Here is a 24,645-nt window from a genome sequence, read left to right on the forward strand (position 1 = left end):
TTAATGATTTAGACGTCCTCTTTTACAATTACATGTTTATTCTGTTTTAATTCATGGTAATTATCGCCTTTCCAATTATGGTTTTCTCCTTTCTGTAGTGTCCTGCTTCTTTTCTATTTAGAGTAGACCTTCCACTACTTCTTTTAGCATAGGATAGAGTTGCTAAATTCTTTTAGTTTTTGCTTATATGTGAAGTTCTTCATCTCTCCTCCTATTCTAAAGGATAACCTTGCTGCATAAAGTATCCTAGGTTGCTTTTTTTTTTTTTTTCCCATTCAGGATTTTGAATATGTCTTGCCACTCCCTTCTGGCCTGTAGTGTTTGTGTAGAGAAATCAGCTGAAGACCTTGTGGGGATTCACTTGTAACTAACTCTTTGTTTTTCTCTTGCTGCCTTTAGGATCATTTCTTTATTCTTAACCCAGGCCATCCTGATTATAATATGTCTTGGTGTGGGTTTGTTTGGGTTATTCTTGTTTGGGATCCTCTGTGCTTCCTGTACTTGGATATCTGATTCCTTCTTTAGGGTTGGGAATTCTTCAGTCATGATTTCTTCAAATATCTTTTCAATCCCCTTTGCTCTTTCTTCTCCTTTTAGGACCCCTATTATGTGTAGGCTGGTGTGCTTTATATTATCCCATAGGCCCCTTATATTGTTTTCATTGGTTTTTATTTGTTTTTCAGCTTTTCTGCTTTGGTGATTTCTGTTATCCTATATTCTAAGTCACTTATTTATTCCTCTGCATTATCTAGCCTACTTTACAGACTTTAGGTCAGCTCTCATCTCAGAAAATGAGTTTTCCAATTTTAATTGTCTCCTCTTAATATTTCAATTTCTATTGACATATTTTATATCTCTGAACATAATCTCTTTGTTCCTTCAGTATTTTGATTACTCCTTTTTTGAAATCATGATCTAGTAGACTATCAAGGCTTATTTCATTGATCGTTCTTTCAGGGGATTTCTCTTGTTCTTTTAATTGGGAGTGGTTCCTCTGCTTCTTCATCTTGCTTATATCTCTCTGGCACTATAGCTTGCAGAGTATCAGTTATCTACTGTGGTTCTTAAGGAGTTTATTTATTTATTTATTCATCTAAAGCAGATGCAGAAATAAACCTAAAAAAAAAAAATTCAAAAAAGAGAAAAAGGTTTGAAAACAGAGTATAATCAATAACAGAACAAAAGAAAGAGAAATAAAAATCAAATTGAGAGAATTTTTTTTAAAATTAAAAGAAAACAGATTTGAAAACAGTATAATCAATAACAGAACAAAACACAGAGAAATAAAAATAAAATTGAGACACATTTAAAAAATTGAGGCAAATTGAAAAGTTGACAAAAATATTTTAAATTACCATTTTAAAAGGAATTAAAAATAGAACCATAATGGGGGAGGAGGTAGCTCAAGTGATAGAGTGCATGTTTAGCATGCATGAGGTCCTGAGTTCAATCCCCAGTTGTCTCCTCCAAAAATAAATGAGTTAATAAATAAACCTAATTACCTCCCTCCCCCACCAAAAAAAAATATAGAACCATAATAGTTTTTTAAAAAGTAAAAATTTAAAAATTAAATTAAAAAATTTAAAAAGTAATTAAATTAAAAATTTAAAAAGTAATAGAAAATAATAAAAGTAAAAGAAAATAGAACAGAAAAAAAAAAGTGGATGTGTTCCCGTGGAGACAGTGCCCTCTTAATAATTTTGTCAAGAGGTCCTTCTTAAAGTGTGGGTGGTTGCCAAGTCTTCCTTCCGTGCCTTTTGCCTGTTATCCCTTTGGTTAGGGGTGTAGCTGGTGATCTGGTAGCCAATGGAAAGGTCAGCATGATGGAGGGGGAACCTCCGTGGCTCAGATCTATATGGAATAGCCCTATGGAATAATGGGGCCTCCTTTTTGTTTTGTGGTTGTTGCTGCTCCTGCCCTTGCCCTGCTGTGCAAACTCAGCTAGCTAGTACCGGAGGCCCTCCAGTGGGGCCCCTCGTTTGCGCTGCTCCCAGTGCTGGTAGGCAGTCAGGTCATGTGCCACACTTGTGCATGGTTGGCCGGCAGGTTGCTCCCCTGCTCCATGCATCTCGCTGCTCTGCCTTGGGTCCCTGCTCCATAGGCAGGCTAGAGAAAATGGCTGACCAGCTCTCGCCCCTGCCCTGTGCCAGAACTCCACCCCTTGTTTGTTTGTTTTAGAGGCACAAGTTCACAAAGGCACCAGGGCAGAGCAATCCTATCTGTCTGGGGCTGTAGACAAGTCTCAGTCCCATCTGTGTGGTTGTGGAGCCCCTAGTCACGGATTCAGGTTTCAACCCTGCCCCCACCTGGGTGCTAAGCTCTGGAGGATATGATGGCTGTGTCTGAGCCCCTCCTCTCTTCTCCCAGTAATGGTTCCTTGGGTCTTTGGAGAAAAGGCTTTGGCTCCCCTCCCCCCAGGACACACTAGCAGTGTTGTTTTGCTTGCTATTTATTTATTTTTGGTATTTTATGGGGAACCCAGGTTGTTCTGCTCTGTATACCATCCTAGCCACGGTGCATAGCAGACTGCAGTCCCCTGAGGTTGCCTCTGTACAGCTGGCCTGAGTCCTCTGCCCCACTCAGGCAGCCTGTCCAATCCCACACCTGCCAGTTTGCAACTAGGGCTGGGGGTCATGGGGACCATTTCTGCCCATTTAGTTCTGTCAATAAAGGGCTATTCCAAATAGATCTGAGCCTCAGCGTTTCCCCCTCCATCCCACTGACCTCTACATTGGAGAGGGGGAGACCCAGCGAACGAGTGCTATTCCTCGTTTGCCACTCCCTGCCCATGGGACAAGTCCTGAACTATTTTGCTTTTTCTTCCCTCTTTTTCCCTTTTCTCCTACCAGATTCATGGCATATTTTGTCTTTTGAAGAAGGCGATGTTCTGTCAAAGTTCACCAGGTGTTCTGATTGGCTGGGTGGGTCCGTGGATGTCAGTCTTGGTGTATTTGTGGAGAGGGTGAGCTACGAGCATCCTTCCACTCTGTCATCTTGGCCCTCCCCATCCTGCTTCTATTTTATTTACAGTAGACTTTTCTGTATTTCTTTTAGCATAGGTTTAGTATTGCTGAATTCTTTTAGGTTTTGATTGTCTATGAAATTCTTTATCTCCCCTTCTATCCAAAAGGATAGTCTTGCTGGATAGAGTATCCTAGGTTGCAGCTTTTTCTCATTCAGGACTTTGAATGTATCTTGCCACTCCCTTCTGGCCAGCAGTGGGGAAATCAGCTGAAAGCCTTATGGGGGTTCCTTTGTAACTAACTCTTTGTTTTTCTCTTACTGCCTTTAGAATCCTTTTTTTATCTTTAACTGTGGCCATCTTAATTATGATATGTCTTGGTGTAGATCTATTTGGGTTCTTCTTGTTTGGGACCCTCTGTGCTTCCTGTACTTGGAAATCTGATCCTTCTTTAGGTTTGTGAAGTTTTCAGTCATGATTTCTTCAATCATCTTTTCTCTTTCTTCTTATTCTGGGACCCCTGTCATGCATAGGTTGGCATGCTTTATATTATTCCATAGGTCCCTTGTATTGCTTTCATTTGTTTTCACTTGCTTTTTTGTCTGTTGTTCTGATTGGGTGATTTCAGTTATCCTGTCTTCTAAGTCACTTATTCATTCCCTTGAGTTATCTAGTCTGCTTTTGACTGCCTTTAGCTTGGCTCTTATCTCAGCCATTGAGTTTTCTGTTTTTAATTGGATCCTCTCTATAGTTTCTATTTCCTTTTTTATAGTATTCTGCATGTTTATTCATAGTCTTTCTTATTTCCTTCAGTGCTTTTATCATCCCCTTTTTGAAATCAACATCTAGTAGACTATCAAGATCTGTTTCACTGATAGTTCTTTCAGGGGACTTTTCTCATTCTTCTAATTGGGAGTAGTTTCTCTGCTTCTTCATTTCACTTATGTCTCTCTGGCACTACGGATTATGGAGCATCAGTTATCTACTGTGGTCTTGAAGGGATTTTTTTTAAGAGGATGCATTCCACTGTAGACTGTGCACCTTTAGTAATTTTGTTGTGAGGTCTGTTTTTAATATGAATGGTTGCTATGTCTTTCTTCTGTGTGTGTTGGCTGTTATCAGTTTGGGAATGTGTGGCCAGTGTAGTGGTGATCAGAGTCTGCCTTGGTTGTTGAGCAGGGCCTCCTTTTTTTCTGTGCTTGTCACAGCCCTGACAGCAGCTGAGTCTTTCCCCCTTTTTTTGGAATGGAGGCTTCCAGATCCGTTTCTCAGTTGTGGCGCATGGTAGGCAGGGTTGGAGCACTTCAAGTACTCTTTGTTGATGCTCCCCTTGTCCCCACTTTATCTGCGGGAATGTCAGTACTCTGCTCTGGTGTCCCCCAGGTTCTCTGCCCTCAGAGCTACTAGTGCAGATCCGTTGACTTCTGGGTCACACACCTGGATCATGGTGGGCTACTGGGTCAGCGCTGTCCCCATCACCACATCCCCATATGGTGCACAGTTCGGCTGAAAACTCTACACTTGCACTCACCCCCACTGTGTACCAGAACTCTGCTTCTTGCTTGTTTGTCTTAGAGATGTGGGTCCACAAAGGCACAAGCATCGCAAATCGGTCCTGTCTGCCTGGGGCTGTAAACAAATCTGTCCTGCCTATGCAGTTGCCAAGCCCCTGAGTACAGATTTAGGTTTGAACTCCACCTCCACCTGGGAGCTGCACACCAGCGAATATGGTGGCCATGGCTGAGCCCCGCCTCTCTTCTCTAGCCAGTGATGGTGCCACAGGACTGGGGAGACAGAGGCTACAGCCCAGCTGCATTGTGCCCCTCCTCACAACGTGCAACAGCAGTGTTGCTTTTTTTTTTAATAGGGGACCCAGGCTATTCTGTTCTGTATACACTCCCAGCCACAGCCTACAGCACACTCCACACCCCTGAGGCCACCTCTGCACAGTTGGCCCCAGCCCTCTACCCAGCTTGGGCAGCCAGTCCCAGCTGACCCCTGCTGGCTCATGTCTAGGGCTGGGGATCTCAGGGACCCTTTGTGCTTGTTTCTCTCAGTTCTGTTGGCCACGAGACTGCTGTGTGCTCCTCCAAGACTTGGAGGTTCCCCCTCCTTCCCAGCTGACCTCTCTGTTGGAGATGGGTGTCCCAGCATAAGAGTGCTATTCCTCCTTTGCCACTTCCTTCCCCAGGGGACAGGTCCTGCACTGATTTCTTTTTTGGTTTTTTTTTTCCCCTCCTACCAGATTTTGTGAGGAAATTTGTCTTTTGAAGAAGGCAATGTTTTGTCAAAGGTCAGCAGTTCTTCTGAGTGAATGGGTGGGTCTGTGAATGTCTCTCTTTGTCTATTTGTGGGAGAGGGTGAGCTAAGAATGTCCTTCTACTCTGCCATCTTGGCACCCTATTCATGAATTCAACCTTTCTGAACAACCAAATTGACCCTAAAGAGTGTTTGCAGTGGTCTGAGAAGGCCTCCTCCTGCCCTTGGCCTCCCTCCCCTTCTTTGTCTGATGCTCACCCTTAGCTTCTCCTCCTGGCCTGGGGAGAGTGAGGGGTGCTGGGGAGAGACCTTGGAGTCAAATTTTAACGTGGCAGCAGGAACTAGCTTCTGTTATATTAAGCTCTGGACACCAGACAGGACAGTCTATTTCCAGCATACTCAGGGGCAGAGGGAGCTCAGTAAAGATCAAGAGGCTACAGAGTGGCAAGAAGCATAAGAATCCCATTAGCAGCGACAAGCTCCCCAGTGGGATGGAGAAAGCAGTGTTTTCAGGGGTTTGCTGAGGGAGCACACATTTTTACTGTGCACTGAAGCTCTCCCTTTTGATGTCCGGATTCCAAGGTTACGGCATGTTTTATAGTCACAGACACGTGTTCCAAGGACTGTCCAGCCCACTCAGTTGGGCTTCTGTGGAGTGCATGCAGGAGCAGAAGCCAGCAGGCCCGACATCGGGGGAGGATGGCTGTCTACATGGCCAGATTTCACGACGCTGCCTCCACCATCCACTCCCACCCACCACTCAAATACACTACTGTGGGCTAATCCACAAGGAAGGATGAGAATGGACATCTCCTGTGCACTTACTATGAGCCAGGAGATGTGTTTTGGGGCCTCTTTCACAGATGAGGAAACCAAGTCCGGAGATCATGACTGCATCGCCCAGCTGACCTGGACACTGGCTGTGCGCCTGGGTCTATCAAAGTCTGCTCTGAGAAGGAAGCTGGGAAACTCCTTCTTGACAAGGTGTGAGTCCCATGATTCGTGGATTCGTATCCTTCACAGATGAAAAGCACTCACTATGTACCAGAGCCTCCTGCCAAGGTGGAACAGAGGGTGAACAACTTCTGGGACTGTTTGGAAAGAAATAATCTAATAGAAGACGGTGCAGTTTTAAGATAACATACACATGAGAAGAGCCAGAGGACAGCTCTAGACAGAGTTAGCAGGCCTATTTCATAGCAGTACTTCTCGAATACTTACAGGAGTGACAAGATACAAGATTTGATGTTAATCTGCACTTAAATAGAGAGCAGTATCTTAGCAAACCACTAAATTATGGAATTTTGCACATCAAATAGGATACTTTGGAGGACCAGGTAGGGAACCCTGCGAGTTGGTGATTCTTCAACAGGGGTGCACACAAGAGGCTTCTGGGAGTTTTTTTTTTTTTTTCTGGAAAACTCACAGAAGACCCCCTGTGCAGAGGTTCTGCTCCAGAAGGGCTGGTGTGGAACATCTAGAAAAAAACCCCTGTATAACTGTGGTGTGCTCCCCACTTTAGAACCATGACTTGAAGTCATAAATTATATCATGGTTGTTGATTCTATGAAGATAATAAGGCTGATTCTAATTGAAGACGCCAGACAGCAATTTTGTCTCTAAACATTTTTGCTCCATCACAGATCCATGTATCAGTTTCCACCTGCCCTTTTCTCCTTTCTATGGAGATGAGCAAGTCACTCATCTCTGAGCCTTAATTTACTGATCTGTTCAATGGGGATGATGACAGCTGCTCTTTCTAATTCCCAGGACTTGGGGGAGGATGAAAAGATGAAGAAATCTACTATTTCCAAGGAGCTTACAGACCAGAAAAATGAATGTAATAATGACAGAAGGTAGAAAGCTGAAGGCCCTATGTAAGAAATGTTCTGGGAGTTTGGAGCAAAGACCTAGAGGTGGTAAATTAACCCCTTGTGCGCTGGGGGAATGGGGAGCTCACTTGCCTAGAATGTTTGGTTTACAGTAGTGAGAAAGATCAGTGGAATCGGACCCTGAGAGCTGCAGATGCTGACTGGAGAGTTGGTGGGGACCAGGGAGCCATGGCAGGATCACCAGCAGGACACTCAGTGTTCTGAGGGAGTTTGGGCAGAGGATTTACAATATGTGGTGTGTGGAGTGGGACAAGGGAGAATCTTGAAGTGGCAGGATAGATAAAGGGGCCAGAGCGACAGCAGAAGTGGGAGAGGAGACGTGTCAGCATCTGCCGTGGGAACAAGGACAAGCACAGGTCCTGGATGAGTCATCTGGTCACCGGGTCCCCTGGAAGGGCTCTGAGAAACCACATAAATGAAAGTGGCCACTAGGATGCCCCAGTGGGGCAGTGCCTACAGGTCAACCCTCTGGTTTTCAAAGTGTTTGCTGGGGAGGGTGCACTGAGGAAGCCTCGGGGAGGGGGTTCAGGGAAAGACTGAGGGAGAGGCTCAGCAGGTGGGAGATCCAATCTCTCCCTCCCCCCAACTTGTTTCCACTACAACAAGATCATGACCAAGTCCCCAAGGACTGTGAGCCCAGTGTCCTGGGTTCAGAATCAGCTCTGCCATCTTGGGTAAAATGTTTCATCTTTCTACAACTCAGGTTCTTTTTTTTTTTTTTTTCAGCCAACTATTTTTACTCAAAATGCAACAAAAGCTAAAATTGCATGTTGAATTTTATCCAGAAGCTGTCTTCTTTTTTGTTGTTGTTGTTGTTGTTTTTCTACAACTCAGGTCCTTCAACTGTAAAGTGCGAATAATAACAATGACAACAATAATAATAACAGTGCCCATTTCATACCGTTGAGGATTCAGTATTAAGCACTCAGGAGAGTGGCCACAATAAATCCTATATGAGTGCTCTAAAATTAAAAAAAAAATTATAAAATGGACTTCCATGTACAAGTTCTTAAAAAAAATTTTATGGTTCAATAATTTTGAAAGCCATTCATTTGCAGTGGTTTTGCCCCCTAGGGCTTGGATTTTCCCTCTAAGGCTGGGTCTCCGTGATCAGTGGAAGTGACCTGGGGCACCTGCAGCCAATCTGGCTGTTCCTGTACCTTCCTCAGTTTGTTTGTTTGTTTGTTTTGGTGCCCAGGACGTATCGTCTGATGTTTGCTTGTCTCTCAGAATTAAGTGTTCACCAGAATGATTCTCATTATCAGTATTCAAGTTGAAGTATATGATCCCTGGAAATCTCATTACTTAAATCCTCCTCTTTTACAAAGGTACAGTCAATTTTAGGGACATTAACCTAAGACCTAATCAGGTGAGCCCAGAGAAAGGACCAGGTTCTTCCTGCAAAAGGAGGTTCAAGGAGAAAGAGAGGGATGTGACATGGGTAGTCTCCACTGCTGGGTTTGAAGATGGAGGGGCCTCGGGGTAAGAAATTCAAGTCTCTGGAAGCTGGGAGGGGCCCCAGCTGACAGCTGACAAGGAAGCAGGGACCTCACTTCTGCAGCCCTGGGACCTGGGTCCTGCTACAACCACGTGAGCTTAAGAGAGGAGTTTGAGCTCCAGAACAGAGGGCAGCTGCTGACAGTGTTGAATCCAGCCTCGTGAGAACCTGAGCAGAGAAGAAACCACCCTGCCTGACTCCCAACCCCAGGAGACTGGCAGATAGTAAATGGGTGTTGTTTTAAGCCGCTGTTTGTGGCAGTCTGCTCTGCAGAAACAGAGACCTAATACATTATCCCTAGCCCAGAGCACATGCTGGGCTTCTCCAGGCACAAATCCACCTGCTTAATCCTCCCCAGCTGTGGCTGGTGGGGGAGCTGGTTTTCTCTACAAACCTCTGCAGACAATTGGAAAGCTGGGGCATGGTCACCGTTGCATTTGGGATTTTGCTGCTTAGCTGACAATGAACCCGTGGTGGGGAAACAGAGATCCATCCCCTTCACCCTCAAAGATCCTACAGCTGGAATCATGTCCTTTCCTTGTCCATTGTACAAAACCAGCAGGGAATTCCAGGTGGGTTACATCACAACGCCCTGTCTCAGAGTCCACACAGAGGAAACAAAAGAGAAGAGGACACTTCTGTAGGACATGTGGTGTAAAAGGATATCTCGTTCGTAGGACAGAAGGAAGGAAGTGGCAATGCTATCCTTTTGCCCTAGTGCCATTTAAAAGACAAACAGATTCTCTCTACACTCTTGCTGGGAAAATTTTTTAAGGGCTCAAAGAGAGTGCAGAATTCACTGATCTAACATAAAATTCTACCCTTGGCTAACTCTTCATATGAAGTAAATGAACTGACAGAACATTGTGGAACATTTTTTGGGCTATTTCTGCACAATCAGACAAACTTCCCCTCCTAGTTGGGGTTCCAATGGTGGGCTCATTCTGTGCTTCTGGGATTCACCCCAGTTGTCCAACAAACACATAAGAAGCAATAGGGCAAAGAGGCAATGCCTGTCCCTTTGCTTGCTAACCCCCACCTTAGGTCCCCCCCACACACACAAAGACCAGGTAGAAGTCTTTAACCCCCAGCACAGGTGATTAATCACGGATGGAGGAGCCCCTCAGTTGAAAGCCAGCAGAGCGTAGCACCACCATCTGTTTTGCATTAGCTGTTACTGAAATGCCAGTGGCCTGAAACGATTTAGAAAATGCCCCTCTCCGTGCCTTCTGTCTCTTTCTCTGCCTCTCTCTGCATCTCCAGCTGGTAACCAAGTGACAAAGATATTTCGGGAGCAGCAGCTCTGTCCTCCCTCAGTGATGCGGTGAGCCTTGGATGCTGGGGGCCTCAGACAGCCCATCTTGGGTGGGATTCTATTTGGACTCCTCTGCTTCATTGAGGGATTTCAAAGGGGTAGAACTAACAATGTTTCTGGGTTTAGGGGGAAGAAACGAACTTGTAGGAATTCTGTTTTTTATCCGCTGAACTCTCTACCAAGGTAGATGCTGAGAAGACCTTTAAAAACTCTGCGTCTAATGACCCTAGCTTCAACTCACTGATCACCGTCCTTATGGTCCTCACTGTCTCCTCGTCACAGAGATCCTGGGTGAAGAGTAACTTACCAAGAACATCTGTAAGATAAGCTTGATGGTTCCGATGGAAAAGGGTAGTTTGCAGCCCTAAACAGCTGGCTCTGCAGAAGAGCATCAGCTTACAAAAGTAGTTTGTGAATGGATCTCATGTCAAATATAAACAGTAGGAAAGTGAGAAAATTCCACTCAGGAGAGAGAACTGCTGTCACCCCGTGTACTCCTTTCTTTCCCCTTTCAAAGCCCTAAATCCTCCCAGTCACTCCCATTTTTTCAAACCTATCAAACTCAAGTGTAAAAATACGTGTGCCCTGTTCCAGGGATCACAGCAAAGGTCCAAGGTCACAGCTGGAAGGCATGGGGGCCACTTTCTCCAAGTCCTTGTCGGGTTACAAGCAGGGTCAGTACCTCACCTGCCAATTTCATGATAAGATTTCATAAATGATCAGGATGAAAGAAATAATCCAGACAAAATAATGCAACAAGGAAGCCTGGCTGTATTTTTCAGTGCAAATGCATTATATTTTAAATCTTTTATCTTAATTTCCTCTCCAGAGGGTAAAGAAAGAAAAATGATTGAGATACATGAATTAATGAAGTTACTTGAAAGACCTTGCCATTTTATTCAGCTCCTTCTAATAACTGAATTTAAAAGAAAACAGAAATTTAAGACTTTTGTATTTATAAAAAGCTTTTATAAATGTATAAAAATATAAAAACTTTTTAATAAATTCTGTACCCAGAAATGGTATAGAATGAGTTATCTGGAGTGAACTTGCCCGAGTGGACATAACAACAGAGGCACACAGCTTCTACTACTTGCCAAAGCAGATGAAATACTCAAAGGGATGTTGATCAGAATCATATTTTCATGTAAATCCAGTCTCGCTATGAAGTTGCTAGCTTTATTTCTCTACCTGGGCTCAGAATTCAGTTCTCTCTTGTGACTTTGTTACTTTGACTAGTCGTGTGCTGGGTGCCGATGTAATGAACATCAGAGGTTTGATAGTTGTTTAAGCCTCTTAGCCTCTTTTCAGTCCATGGTCTCAACAGAACCACAGTGTGGCTGAATGAGAGTTGGGGCGACTCAAAATAACCCTATCCAATTCAGATAACTAACCTAAATGTCCATGCTCTTAAATGTCATGTTTTAAATTATAGTTTACAATTTACTGATAGCGATGCAATTTATAACTTTCTGTCTCATCACATCCTCCGTTCCAAAAAAAGTCCTGAATTTCTAAGAGTGTGTTACTACTTCCAAAATATACACTCTTTCCTGTTCTGACCAGACTTCCAGAGCTATTCCAATTTCTCATCTTTTAAATTTTTTCTTGGGAAGCACTATGCCCAGGGTCCACTTTCTGCCTCCAAAAAGTACACAGTATTGGGGGAATTTAGCACCATAATAATGGGAACAGTCTCAGTATCTGCCATGGCCTGGGACTAGGTTCTGTGAGAAAAAAGCAGACGTGCTTGTAGTAAAAGCCAACCTAGAAGCCCTGAGAGTCCCTGTAAAAGGAAGAGATTCATCTTCAGTCCTTTGAACATTGTTTTTCTTTTTTCCTTTAGCTACTTTTATTCCATTCCAGGTCAAGAGTTTATTTACTAAGTCAATAGAGAAAGATTGGGAAACTGTCTAAAATATACGACGTCTTCCCACAGCCTACGTCCATCAGAATGTCTGGGAAAGAATGTCCCGGACTGAGGTTAAGCACTGTGGCAAAGACTGGCTAACTGTTCACCGAAGCCATTTCCTTCTCCCAGGAAGACAGTTAACTTCATTTCCCAGGATCCTTTGTGGTTAGGCAAGGTCACATTACTGGGTTGTGCCAATAGGATGTGGGCAGAAATGAAATGTGCTTTTATGGCCCCTGAAAACATCACACACATGATCCTGTATGCTCCTTACCCCTTTGGTGGCAATGTTGGGAGCCATATGTTGAAGCTGGAGGAGCCACAAGAAGGAAGAGGCTGAGTTCCTAGAAGAGAACTATCTGCCTGACAGGAGCACCCATTTTGGACTTTATATCTGCAACACATGCATCTATTGTGTTATATCTTGGAGTTTGTCTGTTACAACAGCTTATTAACCTTGGTTACAAGTTAATTAACCTTGACCAATACTGGCCTTGTAAAGAAAGATACCGTGAAAATTTTCAAGGATTCAAGACCCTAATGCCTTTTTACTTTTCAGTAGCTGAATGGTGTAAATTCTTAAATCTTCTGTGGGAATTTTAGTTTCTCAACCTCTCATTACTAGTCACCAGTAATGTCATGAAAACATGAAGTTTCTTGACTGAAAAAGATCCTAAGTGCAAGTCATCTTTAAGACGGGGGAGAGGAGGGAAGAAGGTCCCTCCTGTGTACTCAGTGGGAAATGCCATTTTGGATGCTTAAGAATCAACCTACTCACCTCTATTTGGAAATATAATTCAACTTGGACAGAGAGGATTAGCTGGTGCCCAGTCCTTGCTGATTACTGGGTATAAAAGACTCAAATGCACTTTTGAGCTTTGGATGGTGTCTCCATAGGAAACCTTAAGTGAGGGACTCAGCTAACTGCCTGGATAATTAATGGAAAAACTCCATTTCTGTTTCTGCTATTTGAGTAGCATTGGCTTGATTTATCCGGCTTACTTCTGTTTTAGATGGTTCTAGACAAAGCCTTAGAGAACGTAATAATGCAAAACCATTTGCTTATTGAAAGAATAGAAGAGGAATTCGAGATTTTGGCCTATGCATTTACTTACCAAGGGAGTGCTTTTAACTCCAGTATTTGAACCATAATAATTCTATAGGTAACCTCTAAAGAAATGATATGGTCATTGCTTATAGAGGGTGATTAGATTCCAAGCCTTGTCCAAGAAATTTGCTTGACCCCAAATCAGGCATTCAGTATTCATTCATTCACATATTTGATGCTTAAGACACCATTAAGTAATCACTACTATTTGAAGGACTGGGTTAGAGAGTGTGTGATGAACACAGGAGCAAAGTTTGCATGAAACAGGCAGGGAAGGATTATTTCCTGACTGAGACTACTAAAATAGGGATAAGAAGGCTGAACAAGGGTTCAAGAGATAAAGAATGGGTTTAGAGTGTTGTGGGGGGAGAGATGAGGGTCTTCCAGAGAGAGGAAATGCCACACCTGTGCAGGAGGGTGGTACCAGTGCCTTTTGTGAATAGTTGATGGGATAAGGCCAGAGCTTATATTGAATGGGATTATTCGTTCAGCCAACATATACTGCTTGAGGTTGGGGACAGTGTACCTGCCCTCATGGTACTTATGTTCTCCTATGGGGGACAGACAATAACCAAGGAACCAAGGACATAACTCCAGGTAGTGATCGGTGCTGTGAGGGAAAATGGTGCAGAATAAGGGAGTAGATAGAGTCACCCATGAGGGAGGGGGTGACCTTTTAGAAAGGGTGGTTAGGGGAGGTCTCTCTGGGCTAGTGGCAGGAACTGGAAGTGTCACTCTATCATGAACCTCTGTTCCAAGCTATTCTGAGTCCAGATTTTGCTTGGTCCCCAAATTTGGGTATGAGCCTGTTCTGAGAGATGAGCTGAAGTAGCAGAAAACACAAGAGCGTTTGTGTCTGGGGTCAGGAGCAAGTAAGGTCTTTGTGGTGGCCAAGGGGCCAAAATGAGGGAAGGAAATCAGAGAGGACGCCAATTGTTTTCTAGGATTTTAATTTTGACTAATCTGTGGGTTTGAACATGATCTGAACTTCTTCAACTAAGTACATCCCCCTTTCCATTGCTGTTCCTTTCTGCACAGAAACCACAGTCATCTTTCACCCTGTGGATATTCTTGTAGACCAGAACCAAGGATTTTGTAGGGAAGGGACAGAATACTCAGTTTTAATTTTAGAATGGGCAACATCATGGTAAGTAGTGACTTCCATAATAGAACCAAACGTGGATTTAAAAGACCTCACCCAACAAACGAACTTATTTGCAAAACAGAAACAGACTCTCATACGTAGAGAACAAACTTGTGGTTACCAGGGAGGAAGAGGGGTTGGAGGGGATAAATTGGGAGTTAGAGATTTGCAGATACTAACTGATATATATAAAATAGATAAACAACAAGTTCATGCTGTATAGCACAGGGAACTGTATATGATGTTTTGCAGTAACATATGGTGAAAAAGAATATGAAAACAAATATATGTATGTTCATGTATGACTGAAGTATTTTGCTGTACACCAGAAATTGACACATTGTAAACTGACTATACTTCAATTAAATATATATATATATATATATATATATATATATATATATATATATAAAGACCTCACCCAAATCTCTCCATCCCAGAGGCTGAAACTCAGAGTGAAAAAGATGAGTGATCCCATGAGCTGAGAGTCCTCACTCCCCAGCCTCAACAAAGACAGCTTGGGATATGCGGACAGAATCTTTTGGGCTGAGGTAGCAGCTTCTTCACAGACAGAATGTTTTGAACATTTCTCAAGTCATACAAGAAGTAGAACCTCAGTTAGAGTCAGTGTGAGGAGGCCCTCTGTTGGGCTGGTGCAATTCTGGTTTTCCAAAGGGCAGCAGATGTCCAGCTTGAGGAAGATCCCCTGTACTGGTACAGTGGACGGGGGTTCTTAGCTCTAATTTTTTATTCAGTTTCCCCATCTTTCTCTTACTGGCTTTCCTACTAAAACTTACCCAAGCCTAGGTCTCCATACTCTGACAGGCTAATTAAGCTTTTCCTTCATACTGAAAGTGGAGAATTGAGGTAATTATCTAGATAGTATCTAAGTTTGATTGATAATTTAAAGATGATGGGGGAGGGATGCAGAAATCCCCTCAGATCATGTCTCATCTTTTTACAGCAATAATCCCAGAATATTATACTCAGAAAACACATTAAATTAAAAAGATAAAGTGCCTCATTGTGTCCCATCCTGTCAAATTTGTATATTTTTGAGGAACCTGATACTTAATTGCTTTATATCCAGGAAGAACATGATTCATTATTCCATCTTAATTTGACCTTTAGTTTTTCTCTACCTATACAACATGCAGACACATTTGCCCGCCTCTCCCACCCTGCCACCCAGAAACTCCTTCCCTTTAAGGAAAGGGCAAAGAGGGGCAGGTGTGATTTTTTAAGCACAGGAGATTTTATAAGTGATGATGAAGGTGTAGTCTACTGAAATCGGATCCTATACATTGGGAATTGGGACTCTGTATTTATTTTCACTTGTAAGTGTGTTCCCACCACTATTTTCCTCTCCAGGGAAACACTGCTGACCACTCAATTATAAACAAATCAAACATGTTCATGCATGTGATAGCAAAGGGCGGTTTTGCGATTCACAAAGTTGGTGGTTATCCCATCAGCCTCTCCCAGAAGGTCACAGCAGGAAAAGCTGACTGAATCAAGGGATTATTTTCCTACAGCCGTTTTGGTGAGATAAGGAACGCGTTAGGCATGGAGCGGTCCTCTGTCTGCTCTGACGTGGAGAGGTTTTCATCACCTTTTCAGTGACTCTGATACAGGCTCGAGTTTCAGAAGCACGTTTCTACGTAACAGAAAGGAAAAAGAGGGGCAATTTGTGCAGGAGGAAATGCAAAGTGAGTAGAGGACAGAATACTGACAAATGCAAACAGGGAAGAAGACCTAGCAGGAAAGGGGAGGAAGAACAGACAGAGAAATAGAGAACCAGAAAAGAGAAGCATCTTCCACAATGAAGGGAAGACTGTTCTCAAGGAGAGAGGAGGACATGAAGAGCTCGGTCAAGTCTGGAAGGAGGAGGACCAGCAGGGTAGGTGGGCATCTGGGACCCCTGAGGGAGCAGACGCATGGAGACGGGCAGAAGATGAGGGCTGATGGCGGAGTAGGGAGGATGAGGGGGAGTGGGCAGAATGGGCCACTCTTTTGAGAAGATTTGCAGCAAAGAAACGGGTGTGACTCAGTGGCTGTTGAAATGGAAGAAGGGATAAGGTGCAGCTTTTTAGGATGAAGGAAATGAACGAGTTCATGGTTGAGCAAAGGGGCTGGTGCCTTTAGAAGGTGGTTAGAGAATCAAGCACAGAGATGTGAAGGGGATGAAGGTGGTTTATCTGCTGAGCTAAGAAGGAAAGAGAGGAGTCAATGAATATTTGGTGAGAACTCGTCATTGCCAGGCTCTGTTCTCAGTGTGATGAACAAAACAGACAAAATGCTTGTTCTCCTGGAGTTTATACCCTAGGGAAACCAGAAAGTGAGCAGAGGCATATATGATGTGTCAGCTGTTCACAAATGGTATGAAGAGTGAAGCAAGGTAAGGAGAGTTGGCGAGACACGGAGGTGTGTGCCATTAAGGATACAGCTGCTCTGCTCCTAAGGCTGATTTTGAGTAAAGATGGGAGGACAGTGAGGAGTGGGCCACATGGGTGTTGGCAGACGCGCTGTTCTAGAGAGGCCAGCAAGTGCAAAGGCCCTCTGTGGGAGCTGTTCCCCGAGTTCTAGGGAAAACCAGGATGCCAGCTGCTGTAAGTGGACCAAGCAAGGGCAGGAGTGGTGGGAAACATGGAAACCATGCCCCGAGAAGCCCTGAAGGGCTCAGTCTGGACTTTACACTGAGTAAGATGGGAAGCAGTGGAAAGTTCTGCGTGGAGGTCAGAGCAGCCTTTTTTTTTTTAAAGATAACTTTGGCTTCTGTGTAGAGAACAAGTGAAGGGCAGGAGTGAGAAGACTGTTCAGGAGCCGCTCCAGGGATTAAGGGGAGAGCTGATGAAGGCCGTGGCAGAGACGAGGAGAGGCGACCAGATTCCAGGAATATGGCAAAGGTAGTGCTGCAGGATTTGCTGGTGGAGTAGGTGTGAGCCTGAAAGACAGGAAGATTCCAGGATGAGGAAAAAATATTGGAAAAATTAGAGAAGGAAGATGCATTAAAAGTAACAGTAATTGTTCACCTTTTCTGAGTGTTCACTAAGCATCCAGCATCAAAGGAAGTTCACCACCTATATTACATCCTTTTATCCCCCCCACAACCCCAATTTACAAGCATTGAACTGAGGCTAGAGAGGGTAGGCAACTTGCCATTCATGGAGCCAGTGGTGGGTCAGGGACTGGGCCCCATGCAGTCTGGCTGCAAAGCACGCGCCCTAAGTCCTCCTCGCCGTCCAACTTTTATTTTCTCTGAGAAGTGAACGGTTACCCCGAGTTGGGGGAATGGAGGGTAGGGACACAAGGCCAAAGTTGGAGTTCAAAAAGAATGTTGACTAATTAACTGAAAAATATGCATCAAAGATTTAAATAGATAAAAGACGAATGCTGACAGTGCTTTCTTTAGGGGAGTGGTTGTCGTGGTTTGGGGCTCACCCTCCTGTGATTATTTGTGCCACATCTAGATGAAGAAAATGACCGAGCCGCCATCTTTCTGGGTCTTTTCAAAAGTGATGTCTTTCCCTGAGGGGTCCCTGTGCCCGAGGGGTCCCTGTGCCCAAGGGCTCCCTGCAGCTGCCACAACTGGTGTGGGCCTGACTCCCAGCTCCCTGTCCTGTGAGAGAAACACCCCTCCATCTTTTTAGCATAAACAGACCTGAAATCGGGTGTATCTGCAAGGTGGAAGTTGAGTCATGACATATTTATTAAGCCTGGCAAGTGGGTTTGACACTCAGAGGAACCCCAAATTAATTCAAGGCACAGTTCTTGCTGTTAAGGAGTTTGCAGTGTTAGTCTGGCTGGTGGACCCCCCAACATCCATTAGAATGGAGGAACCAAGTCTCCACTTTGGACTCACCCTGCTACATAGGGTGACAGCAGGGAGACTAAAAGTGCCTCCGGGCCTGGGGAAGGCACGGGCGATCGCAGTCCCTCAGCTCGAGTGCATTAACGCTGCCAGCAGACTGGCGGCAGGGTGAGGGTGGCTGTTTGTGCATAAACACTGTCATTTCACTGGGACTGCTATTTCATCTTTGAACCTTGGCTTCAAAGGAACACTGACCTTATTCCTGTCGCCTGCCTTTCTTTGAAGCGTATGGCTTTGCCTTGCAGATGAAAGTGAAGACATTCATCACGGAAAAGACCCAGCCAACAGCTCCCTAAACTCAGCCCAAAACAAAGCCTCGGAAGGCTCCAATCACAGCTGCAGGGGAGAAGGTGGAAGCTGAAGGCCGGGGTGAGGCTCTGTCGCAGGTCCTAAGGCAGCTCTGGCTTGGTATACTGTGCCCCTTTGAGCTCTGGGCAACTTTGCCCTGAGAGTTGGTCTGTCTCTGTAGAAAGGGGTGAGTTAATGCAAAGTTCCCTACCAGTCATGTTTATCTTATTTAAAGCAGGCATTGTCGTCAGTGCGGCTGGCATGGTCACTCACTGTGTGCCTTTGATGCTTCTGTCAGTTTCTTTCCTACCACTTTCTTTTGTCCATTTCCTTTGAAAAGAAACTGCCCAATCTTTCTCCCTGATTCTCCTATCTTAACCCTAAGAACACAAGTCTGTGTGCACATAACTTCCCCTGCTGTTTATTTCTTTCTTTTCTCTCTCAAGATGGCAAGAAGAATGAAGGGAGAAACTTTAATGGGAAGTTAAAAATAATAACCAAGCAATTCTCTCATTATAAGGCTAAGAGAGAGAACCAAGGGAAGTATCGCCCACCGTGGAGGAAGGAAAACTGATGATAGACAGCTATCAACGGACCTGTGATCACATCTTTAAATGTAATTTTTCTGTGGATCTTTTCTGATCAGATAAACAGAGTGAGTTGTCTGTGATCAAGCGGTAAAGCAGCGCAGAGGCTGGAAGGAAATGATTGTCTAACTGGGTACATGTTAATCAACTGATTCTGATTACATACACCCTACAGGGCTTAAGAACTTAGTGATCCTTACTGAGACACAGACAATTTTCAGAGTTACTTTTTTCTAGTTATTCATCTCTAAAATAAGACCAATGGATAATTCTGGTCATTTTAGGACAATATATCTAGCTTGCATTTTAGCTTAAGTCTCAGATCACTGCTTTCCAGTAAGAAATGCACAAGACTGAGAAGATCATTAAGATGACCTTGTGAGAAGCCAGTGGTTCCAGACCAGTTTTTTCACACAACCTGACAGCTTCTGTGGGAACAGAGACAGCTCTATTTTTAGCTTCAGTTTTGAAAGTTTGAAAGCTATCTGCTTATTCTTATCTATATCCATGTCCCTTACTTTACTACCTCCACTCCCTGAAACTCGGGTGGGCCTTGTGCCTGGTTTTGGACAATGGATTTTAAGCAAGGTGGTGAGTGTCACTTCCAGGCTGATGCTCTTTCTCATCGTGGGGGCCACGTGGTGAGATGGCCAAGCCTCAAGCTAGCAGCAGCTTGAGCCACTTCCGACGGAGGGGCAGTGTGCAGAGAGGGGTCCACTTTGTATAAGATCTGATGTGAGCAAGAAGTAAACCCTGGTTCAGTTAAGCCACTGAGATTGTCAGGGCTTATCTGTTACACTGGCCTAATTTCACTCCTCCTCACTAATCCAGGACCTTGAAGGAAATCTAGTCTTACCTCACTTCCAACAGAGGAATCCTTCCTACAGCATTCCTGAGACACAGCCCAAATACTTCTTGGGAATAAGACCAAGTAATGTAGCAGGCCATTATATAATGCTTACTATATGTAACATTGTTTTCAGTCAAAATGCAAAGTATTTTATATGCCTTAATTTACCTAAGCCTCACAAAAACCTTAACTCATCGATATTCTCTTCCTTATTTTACAGCTGGATGAACTGAAGCACAGAGAAATAAACTTGCTCAGGGTTGAACAGATAAGTTAAGTCACATGCCTAAGGCCACACAGCAAGTCAAGTGGTCTCCCAGGGGTCAAGTCCAGGCAGCTGCTTTCCATTTATGTGTGTAACCTAAATTGGGTTCTGATTGCCTTTTCTCACTATTCAGTAGGACACAGAATCATAAATCCCAAAAGATGAGGCTGGAAAGGAACTTAGAGATCAATCAATCATTTCATTTCACATGGAGGAACAAAATCACCCTGAAAGCATTTTTTTTTTTGCTTTAGAAAGAAAAGTTTCTCCTTTCTTTTCAACCCAGTGACCTGGGGAGCACTGTGTCTCCAGAGAAGGGCTTTCAGGGACAATCAGTTTGGAGGAAGGTGGAGATACAACTTCATCCAGACCAGCCCCGTTGTAATCCGTTTTATACAGCAGGCTTCTGTGAATAAGGCATTCTGCTGCTTTAATTAAATTGAAAAATGATGGGTCTGTTCTTACTTCTGCTCAAATAGCAGACTTGGAAGTTTGCACTAAACAAGGCAGAGCGTCTCATCAGCTGGGAGTTCGCAGAACATGGCTTTTACAGCCCAGCGGGCAGGTCTGGGGCTGGGATGACTTGTTGCTTCCATAAATGCATTCACTGGATTGCCTCCTCATCACTATTCATCACTGTAGTAGGATATAAACTGTAGGATAGAAGGAGAGTTCCCAGAGCCTTTGATGAAACAGTTTTTCAAAAAAAGATTAAGCTCATTTGAGTTGAACAAAGTAGCCACCTTGGCTGTGGGGACCCAACATCAAAGAAATGGCTGGAAAGTTACCATTGTGAGTGTTCTGTCCATGTGTCCTTAAACGGCAGCAGTGGAATTCTTCTTCCCCATCCCTGGCTGGTAATGAATGAATAATGAATGAATGAATAGATAGATGGGTGAGTGGATGAAAAAAAATGTATATTAAACTGATTAGTTTGTTCTCGGGGAAACACAATATACAGTCTCAACCAAGAACACCAAGGTTTGCTCCATTTTAACACAACTTAACAAGATTATCCACATTTGCTGATCATGTTAAGTGGTGAATTAGAAAGCTTTCTTTGCTTTCAAAAGCTACCCCCCCTTTTGTGCTGACAGCAGTTCTAGTACATTTCTTCTCCCTGTACTATTATGTATTATGTACTGTTGAGGTACACATGGCATGGTTTACAAATTGGTTATGTCAAGAAAAAGGTGTATATTTGACAAGGTGGGAGGTTGATGGAGCAGAAGAGAGACAGAAAAAGGTCTAGGAAAGGAGTTCAGGGGAGGTGTGCTCACTGCAGATCCTCTTACCTTGCATGGTCCCATCCAGTCCCATGATGAATTTCATTGATCTGATGATTTGCTCTGCTGTCGGGGGGCTGATGGATGTAGCATAAGCAGCGCTGTGCAAGTAAACCCGTAAATAATCCACAAGGTCCTTTAATAAAGGAGGGAAATCTAAAAAGAAGGCAAATGAATATCCATGTTGGTGGTAAGAATCACATCTAGTCCTGTCTCCATCCATCATAGCACAAGGTATTTAAGTCCTGAGTGTGATGTGCTTTCCAATGGGCATCACCAAACTTTTATTTTCTCGATCCCTTCTTCTTAGTCTCTCCCTTAAGAGCCTAGAAGATCTACAAAAATGGGATGCTGCAAATTTGGAGTTGAGGTCTGTAAGGCAAAACCAGATGTGTAAAGGAAAAATGGTTTCCTCAACATTTGTTTGAGTACCTGGCCTATAGGAACACTAGGTTAGTACTCAGGAGTGTCCAGGGAATATGGGGTGTGATTTTTGCCCTGAGCATGCTACAGTTGATGGTGTCCATGGAGGGGTAATGGCAGGAAAAGTAGCAAGATATGCAAACTCGTATATGCAGGGAGGCTAAGAGACTGCAGGGGATAGAGACGGGTTATGGCCAGCGGGAGTAGATAAGGGAGGCTCCAGTGAGAACCTGGAGTGAAGTCTTGAGGAAAGAAGGCAGATAAAGATAAAAAGAAACGTCCAGGGGATGGGAGTGGCAGAAGGGAGAGGTGAGAAATTAAACCAGAATGGAGGTGAGGACCAGATGAACTCTGGTTGTGCCTGGCCAGGAGGGAGCTACTGGAATTTTCTTGCAACACTATTTGGAGTGCTGACCCCCTGCAGGACTCTGCTCTGTGCTGTGGTGGGCATGATTCTCCACCCGCAGGCCTGGGCTCTGAGACCAAACATAAGGTCCCAGGTAAGCCCTCTAGGAGCCCAAAGAAGCTCCAGTAACCTAATTCTATGTAGTGGGGTGGGGGAGGGGCCTCAGACCTGGCATCTGGAAGCCCTCAGGCCTGGCTGGGCAGACCATCTATCAGCCCACCTGCACTGGCCCACAGCCTGGGACCCTCGGGGTGTCCTGCAGGAAAGCTAGTGGCACATGACGGCTCTGAGTTAGCAGTAGGGTCTGCAAAGGATCAGCCACCTTCTCTTCCAGGAAAACGAGGCAGCTGAGAATCCCACTTACATGTCTTCTCTGATCATCCCCTTGAAGATGAACTTGGGGGAGCTCTGCTCTCCAGCCCTCTTTCACCGGCCACGTCCACTCCCTCCTCTGCCCCTGGGCCTGTGCCCGCCTTCACCTTTCTCTCTCTGAGGGTGTGGGTGTCATGGTTGTTACCCAAGCATTTTATTTTTTTTATTTTTAAATTGTTTTTAATTGAAGTATAGTCAGTTTATAATGTTGCCTTAATTTCCGGTGTACAGCATAGTGATTCAGATATATATATATATATATATATTCCTTTTCATATTCTTTCTCATCTTTATAGGCAATTGCAAGTTATTGCATGTAGTTCCCTGTGTGCTACACAGTAGGACTTTCCTGTTTATCTATTTTATATATAGTAATAAGTATCTGCAAATCCCAAACTCCCAATTTTTCCCTCCACCCACTCCTTCCCCACCCTAGTTACCCAAACATTTTAAATGTTCATAATTCATCTTTGTATGAACTAGTAACTAAAGTTATTAGCTCAGTAAGTAGAGAGTACCTAAGGTTAGCAGGAATTTTACTAAACATTCATAGTAACGTGAGTGGCCTGCATCGCGGGTGGTTGGTGATGCGGTGCCGCTACCTGGACCCCCAGGGGGACCTGGCAGCTTTGCTCTGTCCCCCCCTCCTCCAACAAGTCCCTCATCCTAAACCCCCTCCTCCACACTCTTTCCTCCCCGACTTCCTTTCTCCTTCATTTCACACTCTTCATGCCTTGTTTTGTTTGTACCTTTCCTTCCCCATCCTGCCTACTCTGATTCCCTCTTCACTTCCTTTCATTTTAAATTCTCCATGTAAGTCTTTCTTCTCTCCTTTCATAAGTATTTCCTCCCTCCCTCCCTCCCTTCCTTTTTCCCCCCTCTCTCTTCTCTCCCTTTACCCTCAGCTTCTCATTCCTTCCATCTTTCCTTCCTGCAAATTGGTACAAGGCCTTGCTCTGGGCTCTGTTGTGGATGCAGGGGTCCAGGAAGAGGAGGGCAGAAAGTCTGGTCCCTGGCAGCCCTCCTCTTGATTAAGTCAGGGTTAAATTCCTGTCCATTCTTTTGTTTAGCGAATCTCATAAAAACGGTTGGGTGTGTTTCACCATATCTGACAAGGACGTGCACGATCTTGGCCTGACCTGAGGCCCAGGTCATGTGGTACCCAGGAAGCCCACTTTGGAGGATGGGGGGCAGTGGGGAGGGATTGGGGAGAGAGAGGTGGTCATTTTCCAGAGTGGCTGCAGCCAGGCAGCCCTTCAGACTTCTCCGTGAGCAGCAGCAGGGTTTTCTTTCTCTGTTGAGAGCAGGTGCCTCCCCACAGGATGCCAGGAAAGTCAATGAGGAGGGAGTGGGTGGGACACAGAAAACAGGATGATGGGGGCTCATGTAGACCTGAGTCAGAAAAGGGCTGTTTTGAGGAGCTGATCTGAACTTGAAGGATGGGGAGATTGTTGCAGAGGAGGACAGGGGCAGGGACACATGCTAAAATTAGGAATGAAGATGATGTCTTAATCAGCAAAGCATGGAGGAGGCAAATGGGGGTAGAGGGAGAAACTACTGCCTCCAAGAAAGGTAATGAGGGCTTGTTCCCTTGATGGCAGGTCTGACAGCAAAGTTATGAGACAGGATCTGGAGCCTGGATCACGTGGGTTCAAATCCTCACTCTGCCACTTACTGATATGTGGCCGTGAGCAAGTTACTAAACCTCTCTGCGCCTTACTTGTCCTCTCTGAAAAATGAGATAATGGTAACATTTATCTCAGGGACGTTATGAAGATTAAATAAGTTTATACCGATATGGTGCTTAGAAAAGCAGCAGGTACATAGTGAAGACCTGACGCTGTTGGCAATGACTGTTAATGGATTGCCGACTCAGAGCTTCTCAAAACTGGAGCGCAGAGTGGGAGGAGGGGACCAAAAACTAAAAACTTGTTGGAATGTCTTTGTTCCAGCTCCTTCATTTTGCAGAGGGTGATGCTGTAGGTTATGTAACTGCACTTGGGGAGCCTTAGAGATCAAACTAAAGATTTTTCAGCCCAGAACTTCCTCCATCCTTATTGGGCAGTAGCAGTAGGAGTGAAAGGAAAGGAAAAGAGAGGCATTTTAAAGAAAGGACAGCACAGACCTGATGGCAGATTGTATGACTCTGCAGAGATAGGAGAGCTGATATATTCACTGACAGGCCCAGAGTTGATATTCATTGGCTG

At 44.4% G+C, this 24,645-nt stretch overlaps 1 pseudogene; it reads right to left on the reverse strand.

The window, feature by feature from the left end:
- Window positions 1–24,645, reverse strand: part of LOC141573983 (serine palmitoyltransferase 3-like) — a 118,225-nt pseudogene that overhangs the window by 11,618 nt on the left and 81,962 nt on the right.

This window comes from Camelus bactrianus, chromosome 19 (genome assembly GCF_048773025.1).
Source record: "Camelus bactrianus isolate YW-2024 breed Bactrian camel chromosome 19, ASM4877302v1, whole genome shotgun sequence".
Lineage (NCBI taxonomy): Eukaryota > Metazoa > Chordata > Mammalia > Artiodactyla > Camelidae > Camelus > Camelus bactrianus.